Source organism: Bos javanicus, chromosome 10 (assembly GCF_032452875.1).
Source record: "Bos javanicus breed banteng chromosome 10, ARS-OSU_banteng_1.0, whole genome shotgun sequence".
NCBI classification, from domain to species: domain Eukaryota; kingdom Metazoa; phylum Chordata; class Mammalia; order Artiodactyla; family Bovidae; genus Bos; species Bos javanicus.
Genome location: NC_083877.1, coordinates 10,051,366 through 10,074,251, shown reverse-complemented (window position 1 = coordinate 10,074,251; position 22,886 = coordinate 10,051,366). Strand labels below are relative to the sequence as shown.

Sequence of the window (22,886 nt, the reverse complement as noted above, 5' to 3'; positions counted from 1 at the left end):
TAGGGCAAATGAGTTGAACATAAATAGTAAGCATTGCTTAAGTGCTTCATGTTAAGCTTTGTCAAAATTTGATATCAGTTCAAATGATTCTAATGTATGTGCCTGTTGATGCAATAATCCATCAACATTGAAAACCAAATCTAAATTCTAAGATAAAAATCAGTAAGGATAAGATGTCAGCAGGCTGTCTTGTAAATCCTGGTGACTTGTGAAGTCACAATTAGCTGATGAGACATACTGCATTAATTGACTCTTCCTGGGTGCTCAGCAGCATGAAGCAGCCTCACCCAGCAGATCTGTCCGTCTACTTATTGCGCATCGTGCTTTGCAACATCTGTGTGTGAGCAACTGACACATTTCAAATATGTTCAGCATAAAAGTTATTACTGAGGAGACAACACAGGCCCACAGAGTCATAACTGATGCTGACATTCTAAAGTGAACCTGCATCAGTGGTTCTCAGATAGCATCAGTATCATCTGGGAGCTTGCTGGAAATACAAATCCTTAGTTCCCTACTAAATGAGGAACTGACTCAAACCTCAAACCTACTAAATGAGAATCCCTAGAGGTCAAGCCAAGTGCTCTGTGTTTTAACAAGCTTCAGGGGATTCCAATGCACCTAAAGTTTGAGACGCACCAGCCTATACAATCATTGTGGAAAAGCCTATTATATGACCAGTTTATTACAGTCTAGCTCACCTATTGCAAATCCTACAAATATAAACCAGGTTATCCCATTATGGACTAAGTGATTATGTCCCTCCAAAATCCATATGCTGAAGTCCTAACCCCTACGTGGTGCTATTTGGAGGTGGGGCCTTTGGGAGGTCATTAGGGTCAGGTGACATCATCCTTGGGGTCCCCACATTGGGGTCAATGTTCTTATGAGAAGGAGAGAGATCAGAGCTTGTTGTCTGCTGTGTGAGGATGTAGTAAGACGGTGGCTATCTGCCAGCCAGGAAGAGGAACCTCACAGGGGAACCAAACTGGCCCTGGATCTTGGACTCACCAGTCTCCAGAACAGTGAGAAATACATTCCTGTTGTTTAGGTCACTCCATCTGTGCTATTTTGCTATAGCAGCCTGAGCTGATTCAGATACATATTAAGCAGTGTCTTAGTTACTATATGAGAACTTAGTGGAGGTAGTCAGTGGTGATATTGAAGGATAAGGACAGCAGCTGTCTTTGTTTAGGATATTTGTTAGAATTCCAAAATTCCTGTCCTGTCCTGCCTTAGGTGTTAATCAGCTAAAGGAAAAGCTGTTTTCACATTCCATGGAAATCTGTGAACACATGAATATGAATCAGGCTAAGGAAACTTTTTTAATGCCCCGAATCAGTTCCAAATTTTAAGCTAAGATATTAACATAAACATGTATATTTATGGCATTAGATTTTAGGAAAAAGAACCTCTTAAAGGATTTTAAAGGGACTATCTTTCTGTACATTTTCCCCATAACTTTTGTTTTTACAATGTACCATCTGCTTCCAGACCAGAGAAAGCAGGTTCTTGGAGTTTGGGCAGACCCTGGCAGCAGATTGCTCCTTCTTCTAACATTAAGTCTTGGTTTAGCCATGTAAAACTAAGGATCAAAATGGCCTGACTCCTGAAAGCACTAAACTTCTGTTGTTGGTCACCAGTAGGTAAATAGATAACTGACTTCTTTGCTTCAGTATTTGGGTATTATTGTTTGGGAATAAGGCACAGACAGTCTCTTCATGTTGTAAATGGATTTTTAAAACTCCCTTTATGATTTATAAGCAGGTGTAGTGTGACTTGCGTGTTTATTAGTTCCTTTAAATTAGTTCAGTAACCAAATCTCAGCTTAGAACTAAGTTAGTTGTTTCATGGATAGTGACTTTGATTTATGTTGTTTTTATGATTTCTGAATCGTTTGTTCTCATTTGGGTGTCATAAAGTTGATTTCTAATGCTTTCACTGGGTGAAGGTCCAAGGACCGGGACCTAATCAAGCCGGTGTTTTTCAGATGCATAACTCAGGTGGTTAGTGGGCTTCAGCCTAACCATAGCAATGCTTGCTAATTTCCAAGACAGGTGAATAGGTTGCATCAGCTTTGTTTTGAGCTTGTGTGGTGGTTTCACAACAATTTTATCTTGGTTCCATAGCAGTCTCTAGTGCAAAACAGGTTCCTGGAAAACTTACTTATATTACAAACTGAACCGTGCCACTTGATAAGTTGGCTCCTGTGCCAGGCTGTTACCCAGCCTGGTTTCATACCTTTTAAAGAATAATATAATGCAAGTCCATATGGCTTTCAGAAACTGATGTTATATGAAAACCAAAGCAGCAAATATAGGAGAACATTTGTATTTAAAACAAAACCAACCCCCCAGATCCTGGCATTCTCCAATTATTATAAATCATTTCTTTCTTTTTTTAACCCTGCAAAGCAAATACGTAGACTTCCCTGCTTAGCCCCTCTGTGTCTGCACAATGACTGTGTATGCCATAACATGAAGACAGATACAGAAATGCCCGCTGTATCAGAGCTAGGAAGATGCCTACACCTCTTTATTTGAGGATGAGGAAACTGAAGCACAGAGAAGTGACCCAGGTGCTGTGCCGTGTGTGGCCCAGGTTGAACTCTGACCTCGCTGCAGTGAGTGCTTTCTCACCCACCACTTGCTCAGCCAGGTCCTTTCTTGTAACGGGCTTTGTTGTTGTTATTCTGTTGGTAAGTTGTGTCCAACTCTTTGCTACCCCACGGACTGTAGCATGCCAGGCTCCATGGGCTCCTCCAGGCAAGAGTACTGCAGTGGGTTGCCATTTCCTTCTCCAGGGGATCTTCCCAGACCAGGGATTGAACCCAAGTCTCTTGTGTTGGCAGGCGGATTCTTTACCGCTGAGCCACCAGGGAAAGCTCTATAAAGAGCTTATCAGCCTTGAAAAACTGCCCCCAAATTTTCTGGCAACATGTATCACAGAATTTGCATGGCTACATTTTGTCAGTCAGTACCTCCCCCAGTCATGTTTTTGTTATAATGAATTTTGTGTCTTGTGGTAGGATCAGAATAGCTGCTTTGGCCATTTTAAGAAGGAAGATGGGTGAGTGAGGACATACGCTAGCCTCATTAGGGTGAATTGTGTTCTTATGAAAACTGGTACAAAAGTAGGGAAGGTAAAATTGGTGCACTGAAGAAATCTTAGATCGCAAAGATGGCATTTGTCTTCCTTAACTCTTAAAGCTCTCCGAGTCAGGCTCCCAGTGGTGCCGGCTTATGTGAAGCAAACACACCTGTGTGTGCACATTCATCCATCTAGTCAACATTTATTAAGGACTATTTGCTGAACACTTTGCTAGACCACAGGTCTAAAAATTAAAGATGTGGCTCCTGATGGCTCTTAGATCTCATGAAGCTTGAAATGAGCGGAACTTTAAGAACTAAAGCTGTAGGATGTATTCTTAACCTTGATTCTAAAATTAATTCTCTGCATGAGGTGGGTTGTGCAATAACACGTATCAGAACCATCTCTTGAAGAGATGGGAAGTGCTATGAGACATGTAAATACTGAATGTTTCCTGGGAAGTCTAAAACCCCTTGACCTGAAGCAAGTTATATCATTGTGCTTAATAGTATTATAATTTGTTCCCGAGGAAGTTACTTTCTGGGGAAAAAAGTTAGTGGTTTTTCGTTGTTGCTGGAAATGAAAGAAGTGCATTAATTAAAAGCAAAAGGAAAATCAGCTGCCTTTGGTCAGAGTCATAAGTGTTCTTGGAATTTTCCTCTTGGAATTATTGAATCTATAAAACCCCAGCCAAGGGCCACAGAGGATCGAATACTAAGGGCGAAGTATTAAGATCAGAAGATTTTTTCCCTCATAAAATGCCCCCTGCCTTTTCTCTGTCTCTCCCTCTCTTCCTGTCTTGAGTTTCTCACCAGTAGAAACAGAATAAAATGTGATACATAATTCAAGAGGGAGGAGATATATGCATGTGCTATGCTGTGCTGAGTTGCTCAGTCGTGTCCGACTCTGCAACTCCATGGACTGTAGCCTGTCATCCGTGGGGATTCTCCAGGCAAGAATACTGGAGTGGGTTGCCATGCCCTCCTCCAGGATATATGTATACCTACAGCTAATTCACATTCTTGTACTGCAGAAACACAACATTGTAAAGCAATTATCCTCCAATTAAAAAATGTAATATTTATTAACACCAAATTGGAAGACAATATTACTTCTAGAAATTAGAAGGTCTCTTTGAGGAAAAAGGATTTAAACCATAACCATTCAGTAAGCAAAGCCTAACCTAGATAGCATATTAAAAAGCAGAGACATTGCTTTGCCAACAAAGGTCCATCTAGTCAAGGCTATGGTTTTTCCAGTGGTCATGTATGGATGTGACAGTTGGACTGTGAGGAAAGCTGAGCGCCGAAGAATTGATGCTTTTGAACTGTGGTGTTGGAGAAGACTCTTGAGAGTCCCTTGGACTACAAGGAGATCCAACCAGTCCATCCTAAAGGAGATCAGTCCTGGGTGTTCATTGGAAGGACTGATGCTGAAGCTGAAACTCCAGTACTTTGGCCACCTCATGCGAAGAGTTGACTCATTGGAAAAGACTTTGATGCTGGGAGGGATTGGGGGCAGGAGGAAAAGGGGATGACAGAGGATGAGATGACTGGATGGCATCACCAACTTGATGCACATGAGTCTGGGTGAACTCCGGGAATTGGTGATGAACAGGGAGGCCTGGCGTGCTGCGATTCATGGGGTCGCAAAGAATCAGACATGACTGAGTGACTGAACTGAACTGAACTGAACCATTCAGTAAGCAAAGCCTAACCATTCCGTGAGCAAAGCCTAACCATTCAGTGAGCAAAGTGGAACAAAAAGATGGTAAAGAGGCAAAACCCTCACCACCAGGCCTACTACATCCAAGTATTCAATAAATATTAGCATTATTAAAACATCAAACTGGAAATTCATCATTGTTCATGGACAACAAGTTAGAAAGGAATTTCTCTTATGTTATAGTGGTGGAAGTACCCAGCTCTGGGGAAATTTTAGGTAAATGGTAATAGGATTTGAGGAAGCAGAATATTTTCAGCAACTCTCAGTCTTGACTGCACATCAGAATCACCTGAAATATCATTCCTTTATATCTTGCAACCTTTTAAAAAAAACCTCAACACTCAGGCTGTACCCCAGATCAATTAAAATAGAAGGTAGAGACTTAGGCAGCAGTATTTTTTATTTTTTTTTAATTCCCCAGGTGATTTCAAGAAAGATTGAGAATGACTGTTTTTAGGTAAGTGACTTTCAACTGTCTAAACATTACTATCTTGGAGAACTTAAAGAAAAGTTACCTGATGCCTTACCCTCAGGGGTTCTCAAAGTGTGGTTCACAGACCAGCAGCATCAGTGTGACCTCAGGATTTATTTGAAATTCAAGTTATTGGACACCATTCCAACCCCCCAAATTAAACTCAGCAATAGTGTCTCTCCGTGTGATTTTGATGAACACAAAGTCTGAGACCTGCCCAAACCAACTGGATCAACCCTAGGGGTAGGATCTGGTTTCTTGTTTTTGTTATGCAATGAAGACTACACCAAAACCTTTGACTGTGTGGATCACAACAAACTGTGGAAAATTCTTCAAGAAATGGGAATTCCAGATCACCTTACCTGCCTCCTGAGAAATCTGTATGCAGTTCAAGAAGCAACAGTTAGAACGGGACATGGAACAACAGACTGGATGCAAATTGGGAAAGGAGTACGTCAAGGCTGTTATTTCTCACTCTGCTTATTTAACTTATATGCAGAGTACATCATGAGAAATGCCAGGCTGGATGAAGCATAAACCAGAATCAAGATTGCTGGGAGAAATATCAGTAACCTCAGATATGCAGATGATACCACCCTTAAGGCGGAAAGTGAAGAACTAAAGAGCCTCTTGATGAAAATGAAAGAGGAGAGTGAAAAAGTTGGCTTAAAGCTCAACATTCAGAAAACTAAGATCATGGCATCTGGTCCCATTACTTCATGGCAAATAGATGGGGAAACAATGAAAACAGTGACAGACTTTATTTTCTTGGGCTCCAAAATCAGTGCAGATGGTGACTGCAGCCATGAAATTAAAAGGCACTTTCTCCTTGAAAGAAAAGTTATGACCAACCTAGACAGCATATTAAAAAGCAGAGATATTACTTTGCTAACAAAGTCCATCTAGTCAAAGCTATGGGTTTTCCAGTAGTCATGTATGGATGTGAGAGTTGGACTATAAAGAAAGCTGAGCACCAAAGAATTGATGGTTTTGAACTATGGTGTTGGAGAAGACTCTTGAGAGTCCCTTGGACTGCAAGGAGATCCAACCAGTCCATCCTGAAGGAAATCGTTGGAAGGACTGATGCTGAAGCTGAAACTCCAATACTTTGGCTACCTGATGTGAAGAACTGACTCATTGAAAAAGACCCTGATGCTGAGAAAGATTGAAGGCAGGAGGAGAAGGGGACAACACAGGATGAGATGGTTAGATGGCATCACTGACTCAATGGACATGAGTTTGTGTAAGCTTCAGGAGTTGGTGATGGACAGAGAAGCCTGGTGTGCTGCAGTCCATGGGGTCGCAAAGAGCTGGACATGCCTAAGCGACTGAATTGAACTGAACTAAGACTGAGAACTACTGTTTTAGTTCTTTTAACCTCATACCAGCTATGGTCCAGTGAATAAACAGGAAAGTGGAAAAACAGCCTGGTCAGATGATTGGCTACCAGTTAATATGTTGCTTAGTTGTGGCTAACTCTTTTGTGACCCCATGGACTGTTGCCTGCTAGGTCCCTCTGTCCTTGGGATTTCCTAGGCAAGTACTGGAGTGGGTTACCATTTCTTTCTCCAGGGGACCTTTCCAACCCAGGGATCAAACCCATGTCTCCTGCATAGCAGGGGGATTCTTTCCCACTGAGCCACCAGGAAGCCTACCAGTTAATAAATTCTGTCCCAAATCTTGTTTTTAACAGAATTTTTAAAAATGTCACTAAATTCTAGCTGTGTGACCTTGGGGAAGCTATTTAACTTAATTTTCCAACTGAGATTGCTAGTCTATAAAATAAAGGCTCCCTTTCATGTCTAAGATTCTATGCAGTGCCACCTTGCAGAGTGCTTGGAGACTCTATGTTATCATAGCAATCTTGGAGACTGCTATGTTATCTATATGAGGTGCATGATTATATCATTCTAATTAAGCCATCCTTAGTCTCTTACCCATTTCTGTTGCTGAAAGACAAAGGAGGGAAAAAGAGAAGAAAGAAAAAAGGAAATGAAATCGAGTTTGAGATCTAGTTTATCATCCTTGAAACATGTGTCAGAGTATATTAAACTAACACCCATTGAATCATTCAGTTCAGTTCAGTTCAGTCACTCAGTCGTGTCCGACTCTTTGTGACCCCATGAATCACAGCACGCCAGGCCTCCCTGTCCATCACCAACTCCCGGAGTTCACTTAAACTCATGTCCATCGAGTCGGTGATGCCATCCAGTCATCTCATCCTCTGTCATCCCCTTCTCCTCCTGCCCCCAATCCCTCCCAGCATCAAAGTCTTTTCCAATGAGTCAACTCTTCGCATGAGGTGGCCAAAGTACTGGAATTTCAGCTTCAACATCAGTCCTTCCAATGAACACCCTGGACTGATCTCCTTTAGGATGGACTGGTTGGATCTCCTTGCAGTCCAAGGGACTCTCAAGAGTCTTCTCTAACACCACAGTTCAAAAGCATCAATTCTTCGGTGCTCAGCTTTCTTCACAGTCCAACTCTCACATCCGTACATGACCACTGGAAAAACCATAGCCTTATCCTCATATATCCAATTTCTGTTATAAAACTCTGTTTCCATTGTAAAGTCTTAAGTATGCTATTTAGCTAATTATTTTCTAATTTGGAAATGTATGGGAACCCTTGGCTAGGAATTAATTGAAGTAATTCTTTAGATTGCTTTTATTTTAATTATTTTAACAGTTTCCTGCATGCATGTGAAGGTGCTGCAGTCATGTCACACTCTTTGTGACTCAATGGACTGTAGCCCACCAGGCTCCTCTGTCTGTGGGATTCTCCAGGCAAGACTACTGGAGTGGTTGACATATTTCAAATGTACCACTGGATAAGTTTGGATGCAAGTCTGTACTCATGAAAGCATCACCACTCCAAAGACAGTGAATGCACCCCTCATCCCCGAAGTGTGTTCCTGCCCCTTAGTAATCCATACTCCCAGCCTTCCCTACACTCTGCATGGCCCCAAGGAACTTTTCATCACTGCAGACTATTTTGCATTTTGCAGAGTTTTATATAAATTGAATCATACAATATATACTCTTTTGGATATATGAAGATATAATACACAGCCTGGGAAAAAATATTGGCAAAGTATGTACCTGACAAGGACTTGTATCTAGAATGTATGAAGAACTTTCATAATCTTTGAGCCTAGATTCAGCATAATTGTAGAAGATTCAGTTCAGTTCAGTCGCTCAGTTGTGTCCAACTCTTTGTGACCCCATGAATCTCAGCACGCCAGGCCTCACTGTCCATCACCAACTCCTGGAGTTCACTCAGACTCATGTCCATCGAGTCAGTGATGCCATCCAGCCATCTCATCCTCTGTCGTCCCCTTCTCCTCCTGCCCCCAATCCCTCCCAGCATCAGAGTCTTTTCCAATGAGTCAGCTCTTTGCATGAGGTGGCCAAAGTACTGGAGTTTCAGCTTTAGCATCATTCCTTCCAAAGAAATCCCAGGGCTGATCTCCTTCAGAATGGACTGGTTGGATCTCCTTGCAGTCCAAGGGACTCTCAAGAGTCTTCTCCAACACCACAGTTCAAAAACATCAATTCTTCGCCACTCAGCCTTCTTCACAGTCCAACTCTCACATCCATACATGACCACAGGAAAAACCATAGCCTTGACTAGATGGACCTTTGTTGGCAAAGTAATGTCTCTGCTTTTGAATATGCTATCTAGGTTGGTCATAACTTTCCTTCCAAGGAGTAAGATAATTTAATTTCATAAATTGATAATTTAATTTCATAAATTAAATTTAATTGATAATTTAATTTCATAAATTAAATTTAATTGATAATTTAATTTCATGGCTGCAGTCACCATCTGCAGTGATTTTGGAGCCCAGAAAAATAAAGTCTGACACTGTTTCCACTCTTTCCCCATCTATTTCCCATGAAGTGATGGGACCAGATGCCATGATCTTCGTTCAGAAGAACGTTGAGCTTTAAGCCAACTTTTTCACTTTCACTTTCATCAAGAGGCTTTTGAGTTCCTCTTCACTTTCTGCCATAAGAGTGGTGTCATCTGCATATCTGAGGTTATTGATATTTCTCCCGGCAATCTTGATTCTAGCTTGTGTTTCTTCCAGTCCAGTGTTTCTCATGATGTGCTCTGCATATAAGTTAAATAAGCAGGGTGACAATATACAGCCTTGATGTACTCCTTTTCCTATTTGGAACCAGTCTGTTGTTCCATGTCCAGTTCTAACTGTTCCTTCCTGACCTGCATACAGATTTCTCAAGAGGCAGTTCAAGTGGTCTGGTATTCCCATCTCTTTCAGAATTTTCCACAGTTTATTGTGATCCACACAGTCAAAGGCTTTGGCATAGTCAATAAAGCAGAAATAGATGTTTTTCTGGAACTCTCTTGCTTTTTCCATGATCCAGCAGATGTTGGCAATTTGATCTCTGGTTCCTTTGCCTTTTCTAAAACCAGCTTGAACATCAGGAAGTTCATGGTTCACGTATTGCTGAGGCCTGGCTTGGAGAATTTTGAGCATTACTGTACTAGTGTGTGAGATGAGTAGAAGATTATAGAGATGTAAAAGTAGAAGATTATAGAGATGTAGAAGTAGAGATGTAGAAGATTAGCTATTACCAAAAAACTGACTATAAACATCCTTGTAGAAGTATTTGTATGGACTATGGCTTTCTTTTCTCTCAAATTAATACCTACAGGTAGAATGGCTGGATAAAATGAAAGGGATATGTCAACTTTTTAAGAAACTGTTTTACAAAGTGATATACCAGTTTTTATATTTTATGTTCCCACCAGCAGTATATGAGAGTTCCAGTTTCTCCAAATCCTCATCAAACACTTGCTGTGATCAGCCTGTTTAACTTCAGTTATTCTAAGAGATGTGTAGTGGTATCTTATCATGGTTTTAATTTGTTTCATTAATGACTTGATGCTTAACATCTTTTTTATGCCATTCCTGTCTCTCTTTTCATGAAGCATCTGGTCAAATTTTTACTCATTTTTAACTGGGTTCGTTTTTTCCCTTATTTTTGAGTGTTGAAAGTTCTTCATACATTCTAGGTACAAGTCCTTGTCAGGTACATACTTTGCCAATATTTTTTCCCAGGCTGTGTATTATATCTTCATTTGTCCAATAGTGACTTTCAAAAAGAAGTTTTTAATTTTTGAATGTTTAAACTCCTTATCAGTTTGTTCCTTTATGGATCATGTTTTCATGTTGTATCTGAGAAATTTTTGCCTAACCCAAAGTCACAAAGATTCTCTGCTATCTTTTTCTACAGGTTCTATCATCTTTTTACATTTAGATCTGTGATTCAGTTTTAGTTAATTTTTCTATCTGATGAAATGTATGAATGGAAGTTTATATTTTAGCATATAGACATACAATTGTTTACAGGACCATTTGTTGAAACAGACTATATATTCAAACTACTTTGCCTTTGTGCCTTTGTCCAAAAAAATTTGTTCATGTAGGTTTAGGTCTGTTTCTGGACTCGATTGTGTTGTATTGATCTATTTATCTTTCTTGATGAGGATACCATACTGTCTTCATTATTGTAGCTTAAATTACATTGTGATAGCCCTGAAATTTCGTTGTTTTTTTACAGTGTTGTTTTAGCTATTCTAGGTCCCTTGAATTTCCATGAATCAGAAAGCCTGCTGGGATTTTGATTGGAATTGCATCCTGTCTATAGGTTAGTTCAAGTCTTCTAGCTCATGATGAGGTATATCTCTTCATTTATTTAGGTAGTCTTTAATTCCAATGATGTTTTGAAGTTTATGGGTCTTGCATATCTTTTTACAGATCTATCCTTAAGTATTTTGTATTTTGTATTTTGATAGTGGGCTTCCCTGGTGGCTCAGGTGGTAAAGAATCCACCGGCAATGAAGGAGTCTCGGGCTCAATTCCTGGATCAGAAAGATCCCCTGGAGAAGGAAATGGCTACCCACCCCAGTATTCTTGCCTGGAGAATTCCATGGGCAGAGGAGACTGGTGGGTTATAGTTCATAAGGTCGCAAAGAGTTGATCATGACTGAGCGACTTGTAAATTTTTAACTTCAATTTTCAGTTGTTTATTGCTAGTATGTAGAAAACAGTGGGTTTGTATATTGATCTCACATTCTGCAATGTTGTTAAACCCACTTAGTAGTTCTAGTACTTTAAAAAAATTTTTCTTTGGATTTTCTACAATTGTGTGTATGAAAATAAAACCTTTCTTTGTCTTTTTTTTTTTCTAATCTGGATGCCTTTCTTTCTTTTTTTTTTTTTTGTGGGTTTCAGTTTTATTCAGAGAATTTATGAGAGCTATAGCCTAGGAAATAGCCTCTCTGTAGATCTGAGGGAACTGTTGGGGGGAAGTAGGGGAGAAGCCCTAATATATAATTTAGGGTTAAGAAATACATGCAGTCAAGCATACATCTCAGTAAAAGGTCACTGTTAGTCACAAGACACAGATATATCAGTTAATGATTTTAGAATGATTTCTACGTATGGGAAAATGTAAGAATCTGGGTTCATAAAAATTCTTCCTGAGATATACATCTTTCTTTTTTTTTTTTTTTTTGTTTCGTACATGGTATTATACATGTTTCAATGCCATTCTCCCAAATCTCCCCACCCTCTCCCTCTCCCACAGAGTCCATAAGACTGTTCTATACATCAGTATCTCTTTTGCTGTCTCGTACACAGGGTTATTGTTACCATCTTTCTAAATTCCATATATATGCGTTAGTATACTGTATTGGTGTTTTTCTTTCTGGCTTACTTCACTCTGTATAATAGGCTCCAGTTTCATCCACCTCATTAGAACTGATTCAAATGTATTCTTTTTAATGACTGAGTAATACTCCATTGTGTATATGTACCACTGCTTTCTTTATCCATTCATCTGCTGATGGACATCTAGGTTGCTTCCATGTCCTGGCTATTATAAACAGTGCTGTGATGAACACTGGGGTACACGTGTCTCTTTCCCTTCTGGTTTCCTCAGTGGGTATGCCCAGCAGTGGGATTGCTGGATCATAAGGCAGTTCTGTTTCCAGTTTTTTAAGGAATCTCCACACTGTTCTCCATAGTGGCTGTGCTAGTTTGCATTCCCACCAACAGTGTAAGAGGGTTCCCTTTCCTCCACACCCTCTCCAGCATTTATTGCTTGTAGACTTTTGGATCGCAGCCCAGATGCCTTTCATTTATTTTTCTTACCTTATTGTACCAGCTAGAACCTCTACTGGTTGAAACTGCAACAAATAGAAGTGGTCAGAGCAGACATGCTTATCTTGTTTCCCAATTTTAGATGCAAAACATTCATCATCATCATCAGTCTTTCATCATTAAGTATGCTGTTTGCTGTAAGTTTTTCATAGAGAAAGCTGTAGGGTTTTCATAGATGCTGTTTGTCAGGTTGAGGAGACTCCTTTCTGTTTTTAGTACTAGAAGTTTTGTGTTTTGTTTTGTTTTAAAATTAGGAATATTAGATTTTGACAAGTGCTTTTTCTGGATCCATTGAGATCATCATATGGCTTTTCTTTTTTACTTTGTTATATGATGAATCACATTTATTCTCAAATGTTAACCCAATTTTAATTTTGCCATAAAATCCATGTAGTAATGATGTATTATGTGTTTCGATGTTATTGGGTTTTATTTGATAATTTTTAAAACAAATTTTGTAGCTACATCTTCTTTATAGGATGTGTTACAGCTTGCAACTATTTCGTTCATATTTCTTGATCTTTTGATATAATCTTCTTGAGTACAGGCTCTGGTAATACAAAATACATTTTCAGCATTCTATCCCCAACACCTATCAGGGCTGGCATGTAGCAGATGAAGATAATGCCAGAGAAGTATTGGGACCTCATCATGCAGGGTCTCATCTGCCAGGCTGGGGAGTCTGGAGTGTATCCTGGAGACACTGAGAAGACTTTAAAGGATTTTGTGCAAGGAATGACATTCTAGTGATGGAAAACAGATTAAGAGGGATTTACTCTGATAAGTGGGAGATCATTTTCCCAAACTGAAGCAATCCAATGGAGAGATGTTGAGGGCTTCAACTAAGGCAGTGGCCACAGGATGGAGAAGAAAGAGGTATGAATGATGATAAGAAGGTAGGATGGAGACCACATGAAGGACTGTTTGTGAAGGGAGTGGAAAACAGGATCTAGGATCCTGTTAATGAACTAGGAAACACAGGTGGGGTGTGATTGAGAGGTTGGAAGGACTTGTGAGATGTGGGGGGGGGGGGGGGGGCGGCTATGGGACAGCCAAGTGGAGAGTCTCAGTGGCAGCTGAGCACATGAGTTTGGAGACTGCTCTGAAAGTATGGATTTGGATCATTCATATGTAGGTGGCAATTAAAGCCAGGGGAGTTCTGGGATCCCTTCTATAGCACCCTGTACTTACCTCTACTATGATATTTTCACACCCAATAATACTGGCTGCCTCCTCAGCAAGACTCTGAGCTCCTGAGGACAGAGGCTGTGTGCCACAGTTTGTACAGTCTTAGTAAGTATTTGACGGGTTTGAACCACGGCTCTGCCACCAACTGGTTCTAAAATAAACAAGTTGCCTAATCTAGAAGTGCTTCAGTTTTATCATCTCTAAAATGAAGAAAACATCCACCTTTTAAATTTGTTATAATATTAGATGAGCCAAAGAACATTTGATACCTCAATAAATGTTAGGCCTCTTCCAATCTTGTTGAATGGAATCTAATCAAATCTTCTATGGAAAACCAACTTTAGATCAAACCCTTTCAGTTTTTGAAGACCCTAGCTTTATTTCTTTGTATTTTCTTTAAAAATCATTTACTTTGCATTTAGGCTTGAGTGCTCCACTTAAAACACCAAATAGGCAATTGTTCTTCACTATAGTCTAGAGAGATGAAAGCTGTTATGAAACCTTGGTATTCTAATTGTTGCTAATGCAGTTAAGCATGAAAGTACCTCTGCTTAACTGCGGAGTACAGCACTTTGCTGTACACCTGAAACTAACACACCGGTGTTAATCAGCTATGCTCCAATTTTTAAAAAAGTACATTTGATGAAGCCACAAGCTCATGTCCCTGTTTTCCTGTGAATCAAAAGACTCAAAGACTGAAAAGTACAATTTTCTTTAATATTGAATCTATTAAAAGTCATTCATTTTGAAACATCTAGTTTGGATCAGATGCTAATTAACCTAATTATTGGCCTGGCTCATGAGTCATATTTTAATTATTTTCTCCAGGTTTTAATGTATCCACACTTTTCTTCTGGTTAATAGATTCCCTTTTTCAGTTGTATCAGACTTTATCAAGAAGGAATGCTTAATTGATTAGCAGTTTTGGTTAGAAAAATGCTAGATGAATTTTTTGTTTTAAATATGCCAAGAGTAAAGAATAAAAAACTATATGAATATGAGAATATTCATTTCCAGCCAATAATAACAGACTGGAATTGCTATACTCATAGTTTAATATTTTGCTAATAAAGAGATAGGAAAACTGTGGTTATTATAAACTTACATGGAGTGTTATAAAATTCTGCCAAGAGGAAAAGGAATCAACAATGGGAAGCCTGGTTTTGAGGTTTGGTGTTAACTCACTTTGTCACTTTGGGCAATAACCTTAACTTTGGGTCTCAATTTTCTTATATAAAAAATGACCTTGGACTAAGTTTTCTGCCTGCTTAAATCCTGTATGGTTCTAATCGTGTGACAATGAAATGAATGATGGTATAATTTGTTTTGATGGGGTGGTGGGCTGGTCAGATCCATTCCCTCAATGGAACAAACCCAGTATGTGATTTTATCAGTTTAACTGTTAAGACAAACATAGATGCACATGGTATTTGACAAATGACCAGAGAAAGCTAGTTCGTTATAAGGACCATAGGTTAGTCATAATTAATTAACCTCTTCCAACAACACAAGAGAAGAATCTACACATGGTACATCACCAGATGGTCAACACCGAAATCAGATTGATTATATTCTTTGCAGCAAAGATGGAGAAGCTCTATACAGTCAGCAAAAATAAGACTGGGAGTTGACTGTAGCTCAGATCATGAACACCTTATTGTCAAATTCAGATTTAAATTGAAGAAAGTATGGAAAACCATAGACCATTCAGGTATGACCTAAATCAAATCCCTTACGATTATACAATGGAAGTGAGAAATAGATTTAAGGGACTAGATCTGATAGACAGAGTGCCTGATGAACTATGGGTGGAGGTTCGTGACATTGTACAGGAGACAGGGATCAAGATCAGCCCCAAGAAAAAGAAATGCAAAAAAGCAAAACGGCAGTCTGAGAGGTCTTACAAATAGCTGTGAAAAGAAAAGAAGCGAAAAGCAAAGGAGAAAAGAAAAGACATAAGCATCTGAATGCAGAGTTCCAAAGAATAGCAAGGAGAGATAAGAAAGCCTTCCTCAGTGATCAGTGCAAAGAAATAGAGAAAAACCATAGAATGGGAAAGACTAGAGATCTCTTCAAGAAAATTAGAGATACCAAGGGAACATTTCATGCAAAGATGGGCTCGATAAAGGACAGAAATGGTAGGGACCTAACAGAAGCAGAAGATATTATGAAGAGGTGACAAGAATACACAGAAGAACTGTCCAAAAAAGATCTTCAAGACTCAGATAATTACGATGGTGTGATCATTCACCTAGAGCCAGACATCCTGGAATGTGAAGTCAAGAGGGCCTTAGGAAGCATCACTACGAATAAAGCTAGTGGAGGTAATGGAATTCCAGTTGAGCTATTTCAAATCCTGAAGGATGATGCTGTGAAAGTGCTGCACTCAATATGCCAGCAAATTTGGAAAACTCAGCAATGGCCTCAGGACTGGAAAAGGTCAGTTTCATTCCAATCCCTAGGAAAGGCAATGCCAAATCATGCTCAAACTACCGCACAATTGTACTCATCTCACACGCTAGTAAAGTAATGCTCAAAATTCTCCAAGCCAGACTTCAACAGTATGTGAACCATGAACTTCCAGATGTTCAAGCTGGTTTTAGAAAAGGCAGAAGAATCAGAGATCAAATTGCCACATCCGTTGAATCATCAAAAAAGCAAGAGAGTTCTAGAAAAACATCATCTATTTCTGCTTTATTGACTATGCCAAAGCCTTTGACTGTGTGGATCACAACAAACTGTGGAAAATTCTTCAACAGGTGGGAATACCAGACCACCTGACCTGCCTCTTGAGAAATCTGTATGCAGATCAGGAAGCAACAATTAGAACTGGACATGGAACAACAGACTGGTTCCATATTGGAAAAGGAGTACATCAAAGCTGTATATTGTCACCCTGCTTATTTAACGTCTATGCAGAGTACATCATGAGAAATGCTGGGCTGGATGAAGCATAAGCAAGAATCAAGATTGCAGGGAGAAATATCAATAACCTCAGATATGCAGATGACCACCCTTATGGCAGGAAATGAAGAAGAACTAAAGAGCCTCTTAATGAAAGTGAAAGAGGAGAGTGAAAAAGTTGGCTTAAAACTCAACATTCAGAAAACTAAGATCATGGTACCTGGTCCCATCACTTCATGGCAAATAGGTGGGGAAACAGTGGGAGACTTTATTTTTGGGGGCTCCAAAATCACTCCAGATGGTGACTGCAGCCATGAAATTAAAAGATGCTTGCTCCTTGGAAGAAAAGTTATGACCAACTTAGCATATTAAAAAGCAGAGACATTACTTTGTCAACAAAGGTCTGTCTAGTCAAGGCTATGGTTTCTCCAGTAGTCACGAATGGATGTGAGAGTTGGACTATAAAGAAAGCTGAGTGCCGAAGAACTGATGCTTTTGAACTGTGGTGTTGGAGAAGACTCTTGAGAATCCCTTGGACTGCAAGGAGATTCAACCAGTCCATCCTGAAGGAAATCAGTCCTGAATATTTATTGGAAGGACTGATGTTGAAATTGAAACTCCAATACTTTGGTCACCTGATGTGAAGAACTAACTCATTTGAAAAGACCCTGATTCTGGGAAAGATTGAAGGCAGGAGGGGAAGGCGACAACCGAGGATGAGATGGTTGGATGGCATCACCGACTCAATGGACATGAGTTTGAGTTAACTCAGGGAGTTGGTGTTGGACAGGGAAGCCTGATATGCTGCAGTCTGTGGGGTTGCAAAGAGTCAGACACGACTGAGCAACTGAAATGAACTGAACTAGTTTAGTCATGGCCACGTGCTTTCCAAAGGGAGTCCCATGAGTACTGTTTTTAATGCGTGATTCCTGGTGTCATTTTAAATAGGAATTTTCCAGGAATGTGTTAAGGGGCAGTGGCAGAAGTCTGTTACCGTGGTTTCCGTCTCTGCTCTGTGACTGGTGGTAGCTGTGCTGAGCGGGCTCTCTGCCACTCTCCCCACGTCTCTAAACGCCAGGGTATGACCCTCACTAGTGCTATACCTGGTTTCCAAATGGACTATCTTGAAACCCAGTGTGTTACACTGACTCTCTTATGCTTTTGGAAACTTTTAAAAGGATCTTGGCCAAAAGTTAAATCACAGCGATGACTGCTTTGAATTTTCTGATGGGTTTTGACTCCAAATGTATGAAACAGAAAAGAAGATTTTTAACGTTTCTTTCCCAGTCTGTAGGAGCCCACCACCCTGACTTCATCTCAGAACATTCCTTCCACTGCTCTTTTCAAGTTCACTTTAGCTACATGTGTGAAAACCCTCCACTGTTCTGAGAATCCCAACCCTAAATATACTGGTTTAATTGATTTCATTTCCATGTGCTTTTTGGTAATATGTGTGTTTTTAATAAAGCTAAAAAGAGACGATTAATTACATTTCACTTAAAATCCACTTAATGTTTTCATCTGTGTGGATGTTATATTTAGGATATATCACAGGTGACTGCATTAATGACTCATTGCTTTTTAAAAATTAATAGATTAACAATATAAGCCAAAACTATTTTAAGGTATAATTTCAGTGCCCCAGAAATGTTTCTCAAAGACTTTAACAGCTATTTATATAGTTAATTTGGTAGTGACTCATTAAGAAATACAGTTCTGTTCCCAGGTCATTCTGAAGATACCAATTTTAATCCCAGCACTTACCTTCAGACACATTTTCCTTTCTCATTTGTAATGAATAACTATATAATAAAGCCTATAAACTTGGGAGGACAGGCAAGTCAAATGAGACTGGACTGCTATCATCCCACTTTAAATCTTCCCAAGTCAGGGCCAAGGTTAGCTTCAGTTCAGTCGCTCAGTCATGTCCGACTCTTTATGACCCCATGGACTGCAGCACACCAGGCTTCCTTGTCCATCACCAACTCCTGGAGTTAACTCAAACTCATGTTTATTGAGTCAGTGATGCCATCCAACAATTTCATCCTCTGTCATCCCCTTCTCCTCCTGCCTTCAATCTTTCCCAGCATCAGGATCTTTTCCAATGAGTCAGTTCTTCACATCAAGTGGACAAAGTATTGGAGTTTCAACTTCAACATTGGTCCTTCCAATGAATATTCAGAACTGATTTCCTTCAGGATTGACTGGTTTGATCTCCTTGCAGCCCAAGGGACTCTCAAGAGTCTTCTCCAACACCACAGTTCAAAAGCATCAGTTCATTGATGCTCAGCTTTCTTTATGGTCCAACTCTCACATCCATATATGACTACTGGAAAAACCATGGCTTTGACTAGACAATTGTTGGCAAAGTAATGTCTCTGCTTTTTAGTATGCTGTCTAGATTGGTCATAGCTTTCCTTCCAGGGAGCAAGCATCATTTAATTTCATGGCTGCAGTCACCATCTGCAGTGATTTTGGAGCCCAAAAAAATAAAGTCTGCCATTGTTTCCATTGTTTCCCCGTCTATTTGCCATGAAGTGATGGGACTGGATGCCATGATCTTAGTTTTCTGAATGTTGAGTTTTAAGCCAACTTTTTCACTCTCCTCTTTTACTTTCATTAAGAGGCTCTTTAGTTCTTCTTCACTTTTTGCCATAAGGGTGGTGTCATCTGCATATCTGAGGTTATTGGTATTTCTCCTGGAAATCTTGATTCCAGCTTGTGCTGCATCCAGTCTGGCATTTCAGATGATGTACTCTGCATATAAGTTAAATAAGCAGGGTGACAATATGCATCCTTGATGTATTCCTTTCCCAATTTGAAACCAGTTGTTTGTTCCCTGTCTGGTTCTAACAGTTGCTTTTTGACCCACATACAGATTTCTCAGGAGACAGGTAAGGTGGTCTGGTATTCCCATCTCTTGAAGAATTTTCCACAGATTGTTTTGATGCACACAGTCAAAGGCTTTGATGTAGTCAATAAAGCAGAAGTAGATGTTTTTCTGGAATTCTCTTGCTTTTTCTAGGATCCAATGGATGTTGGCAATTTGATCTCTGGTTCCTCTGCCTTTTCTAAAACCAGCTTGAACATCTGGAAGTTCATGGTTCTCGTACTGTTGAAGCCTGGCTTGGAGAATTTTGAGCATTCCTTTACTAGCATGTGAGATGAGTGCAATTGTGCATTAGTTTGAACATTCTTTGGCATTGCCCTTCTTTGGGACTGGAATGAAAACTGACCTTTTCCGGTCCTGTGGCCACTGCTGAGTTTTCCAAATTTACTGGCATATTGAGTGCAGCATTTTCACAGCATCATCTTTGAGGATTTGAAATAGCTCCACTGGAATTCCATCACATCCACTAGCTTTGTTCATAGTGATGCTTCTTAAGTCCCAATTGACTTAACATTCCAGGATGTCTGGCTCTAGGTGAGTGATCACACCATTGGGTTATCTGTGTCATGAAGATCTTTTTTGGACACTTCTTCTGTGTATTCTTGCCACCTCTTCTTAATATCTTCTGCTTCTGTTAGGTCCATACCATTTCTGTCCTTTATTGAGCCCAGCTTTGCATGAAATGTTCTGTTGGTATCTCTAATGTTCTTGAAGAGATCTCTAGTCTTTCCCATTCTATTGTTTTCCTCTATTTCTTTGCACTGATCACTGAGGAAGGCTTTCTTATCTCTCCTTGCTATGGCTTCCCTGATAGCTCAGTTGGTAAAGAATCCACTTGCAATGCAGGAGACCCCAGTTTGATTCCTGGGTTAGTAAGATCCCCTGGAGAAAGGATAGGCTACCCACTCCAGTATTCTTAGGCTTACCTTCTGGCTCATCTGGGAAAGAATCTGCCTGCAATGTGGGAGACCTGAGTTTGATCCCTGGGTTGGGAAGATCCCCTGGAGAAGGGAAAGGCTACCCAGTCCACTCTTCTGGCCTGGAGAATTCTCTGGACTGTATAGTCGATGGGATCACAAAAAGTTGGACATGACTGAGCGTCTTTCACTTTCATACGTTAGCTTAGGAAGCAACAATTGTCTCACAGGACAAGTGTTATCTCTTATCTGTGTTTTTCAAGTATGTGTTCCTTACATTTTTATTGTTTGAGTATTAGTTTTCATTCATCTGAGGATGATATTGCTGACAAGATCATTTCTTAATTCAGGGATATATAGGCATAGAGGTTAAGTTTCATTAATATTAACTTCCAGGACATTTTCAAATTCTTTCATATAGTATAAAAATGTTACTGTGTAGTGAATGTCATTCAAAATAGGTTCAGGGTACCTAAAAATAATATTTTTAATTAGTTGATTTATTTTGGATTGAAATATAATTCATTTACAATGTTGTGCTAGTTTCAAGTATATAGCAAAATGATTCAGTTATACATATTTTTTTCAGATCTTTTCTCATATAGGTTAATACAGAATATTGAGTAGAATTTCCTGTGCTATACAATAGGTCCTTGTTGGTTATCTATTTTATATGTAGTTATATATATATGTTATTCCCAAGTTCCTAATTTATCCCTCCGCCTTTCCCCTTTGGCAACCATACATTTTTTTTCCATGTCTGTGAGTCTTTTTCTGTTTTGTAAAATAAGTTCATTTGTATCATTTTTTTAGATTCAACATATATGTGATATCATGTATTTTTCTTTCTAAATAATTTAAAAGAAACATTTTTTAGCTATGCAGGCCAATGATATACTCTAGGCACAATCATTTAAAAAATTCATATGGATAAAATCTAAAGCTGAGTCTCATGAAAGACCCTTAACTTTGTTAGGCCTTCTCTTCATAAGCTGGGCATAAAATCATCAGTCTTATAGAAACCTTGCAGGGATTAAATGAGCTCATGATTGTAAAGCCCTAGGCATAGTCTCTGGCACATAGCAAATGCCTAATAAATTATAAATATTAATATTACTTATCTATTATGTATTTGTTACTTTAATTTTTCTCTTTTAAAGGAAGTTTTCTGGGGTTCCCCACTTTCCTGTTTCTTGTGATTAATGGATCCCTTACATTCCTGCTTGTGTTGTTTGGTCACTAAGTTGTATCCAACTCTTTGCAACCCCATGGACTGTAGCCTACCAGGCTCAGACTCTGTCCATGGGATATCCTAGACAAGAATACTGGAGTGGGTTGCCACTTCCTTCTCCTGCTTAGACTTAGTTTAAATTGTGAATTTGGTGGAGTTGGGCTCCCCTTCCAGCGCACCTTATTCCCCCACCTGCCAGCACCCCTTAAAGTCCCTCTTCTTGGAAATTGTGGTCACGGCAAGGTTTCACCACAGCTCCACTGAAGATGTGTCAGATACCGGCTTAAATAGCTCAGTGAAGGCAGCTCAAAGTAGATGAAAAGAACAGGGTCGGGACTCCTGAGATCTTGGTTCAGTGTCTTTGTCTAGGTTAACTCAAACTTCTTTTAGACCCCAAATCCACCTCTATGAATGTTGGGAAGATCGACTTATAAGTGCAAGGGCTTTTGGAGAAGGTTATTCAGACAATAGCTATCAGAAAGCCCCATCTTTCAAACCCTTTACAAAACTGTAGCTGACAGAAGGGTGCCCTAGCCCCCCTCTCTTACCCCAGAAAGAGCTAATTATACTCCTTTTTGAGCTCCCACTGTAATACCTCTATCATAGCATCTGTCTGTGGGCCTTAGACATGCATTAGACATTTTTTTTTTGTTTTAAATTTTCAAAACACTGTGATTTTAACACTCATAGAACAAGCAGAAGTAACACTGAATCACATTTCAAATTGGTATAACTTATTTGTACATGTCATATTTTACCATGTTTCCAGTAATCTCAAACTATTCTTTTTTTCTGCTGATATGTTAAAACACTAAGCAGATGAAATAATTTCAGCACTGAGCATGTTGTAATGTGGAGGGGAAGAGGTCGTATCTCCTGCGGGACCTCCCAGAGGCTGCAAGATCCTGTGGTTTTAGCTCTGAATACCCTATATCTAGTATCTGATACACAGCAGGGGCATGACAACAGTTGAGTAAACAGTTGAAAGAAAATTCTTCAATAGGGACTCAGGAGAACCTCAAAGCTTCAAGATCTAAGTGAATCTCCTAACAGCAAAGATTCAGATTCCATAACAGGAGGTGAGGACTCTATTCAGGGTTTCCCAGAGCTCCAAAATTACACTGTTTAGAGCATGGCCACTCAGCATTGTGTGCATACAAGAATGTGTGTGACTTCTTTTCATTGCAATCATTCACTTCCTATATAGACAGTAACTCTAAAAACACTCCTTGTCATCATATATCCACGATAGCAAGTCTTCTTTTTAAAAAGAT

At 39.6% G+C, this 22,886-nt stretch overlaps 1 protein-coding gene across 2 annotated transcripts in view; it reads left to right on the top strand.

Annotated features, from left to right (window-relative positions):
• DMGDH (dimethylglycine dehydrogenase) overlaps window positions 1-22,886 on the top strand; it is a 79,286-nt gene that overhangs the window by 43,506 nt on the left and 12,894 nt on the right. The window lies entirely within an intron of this gene.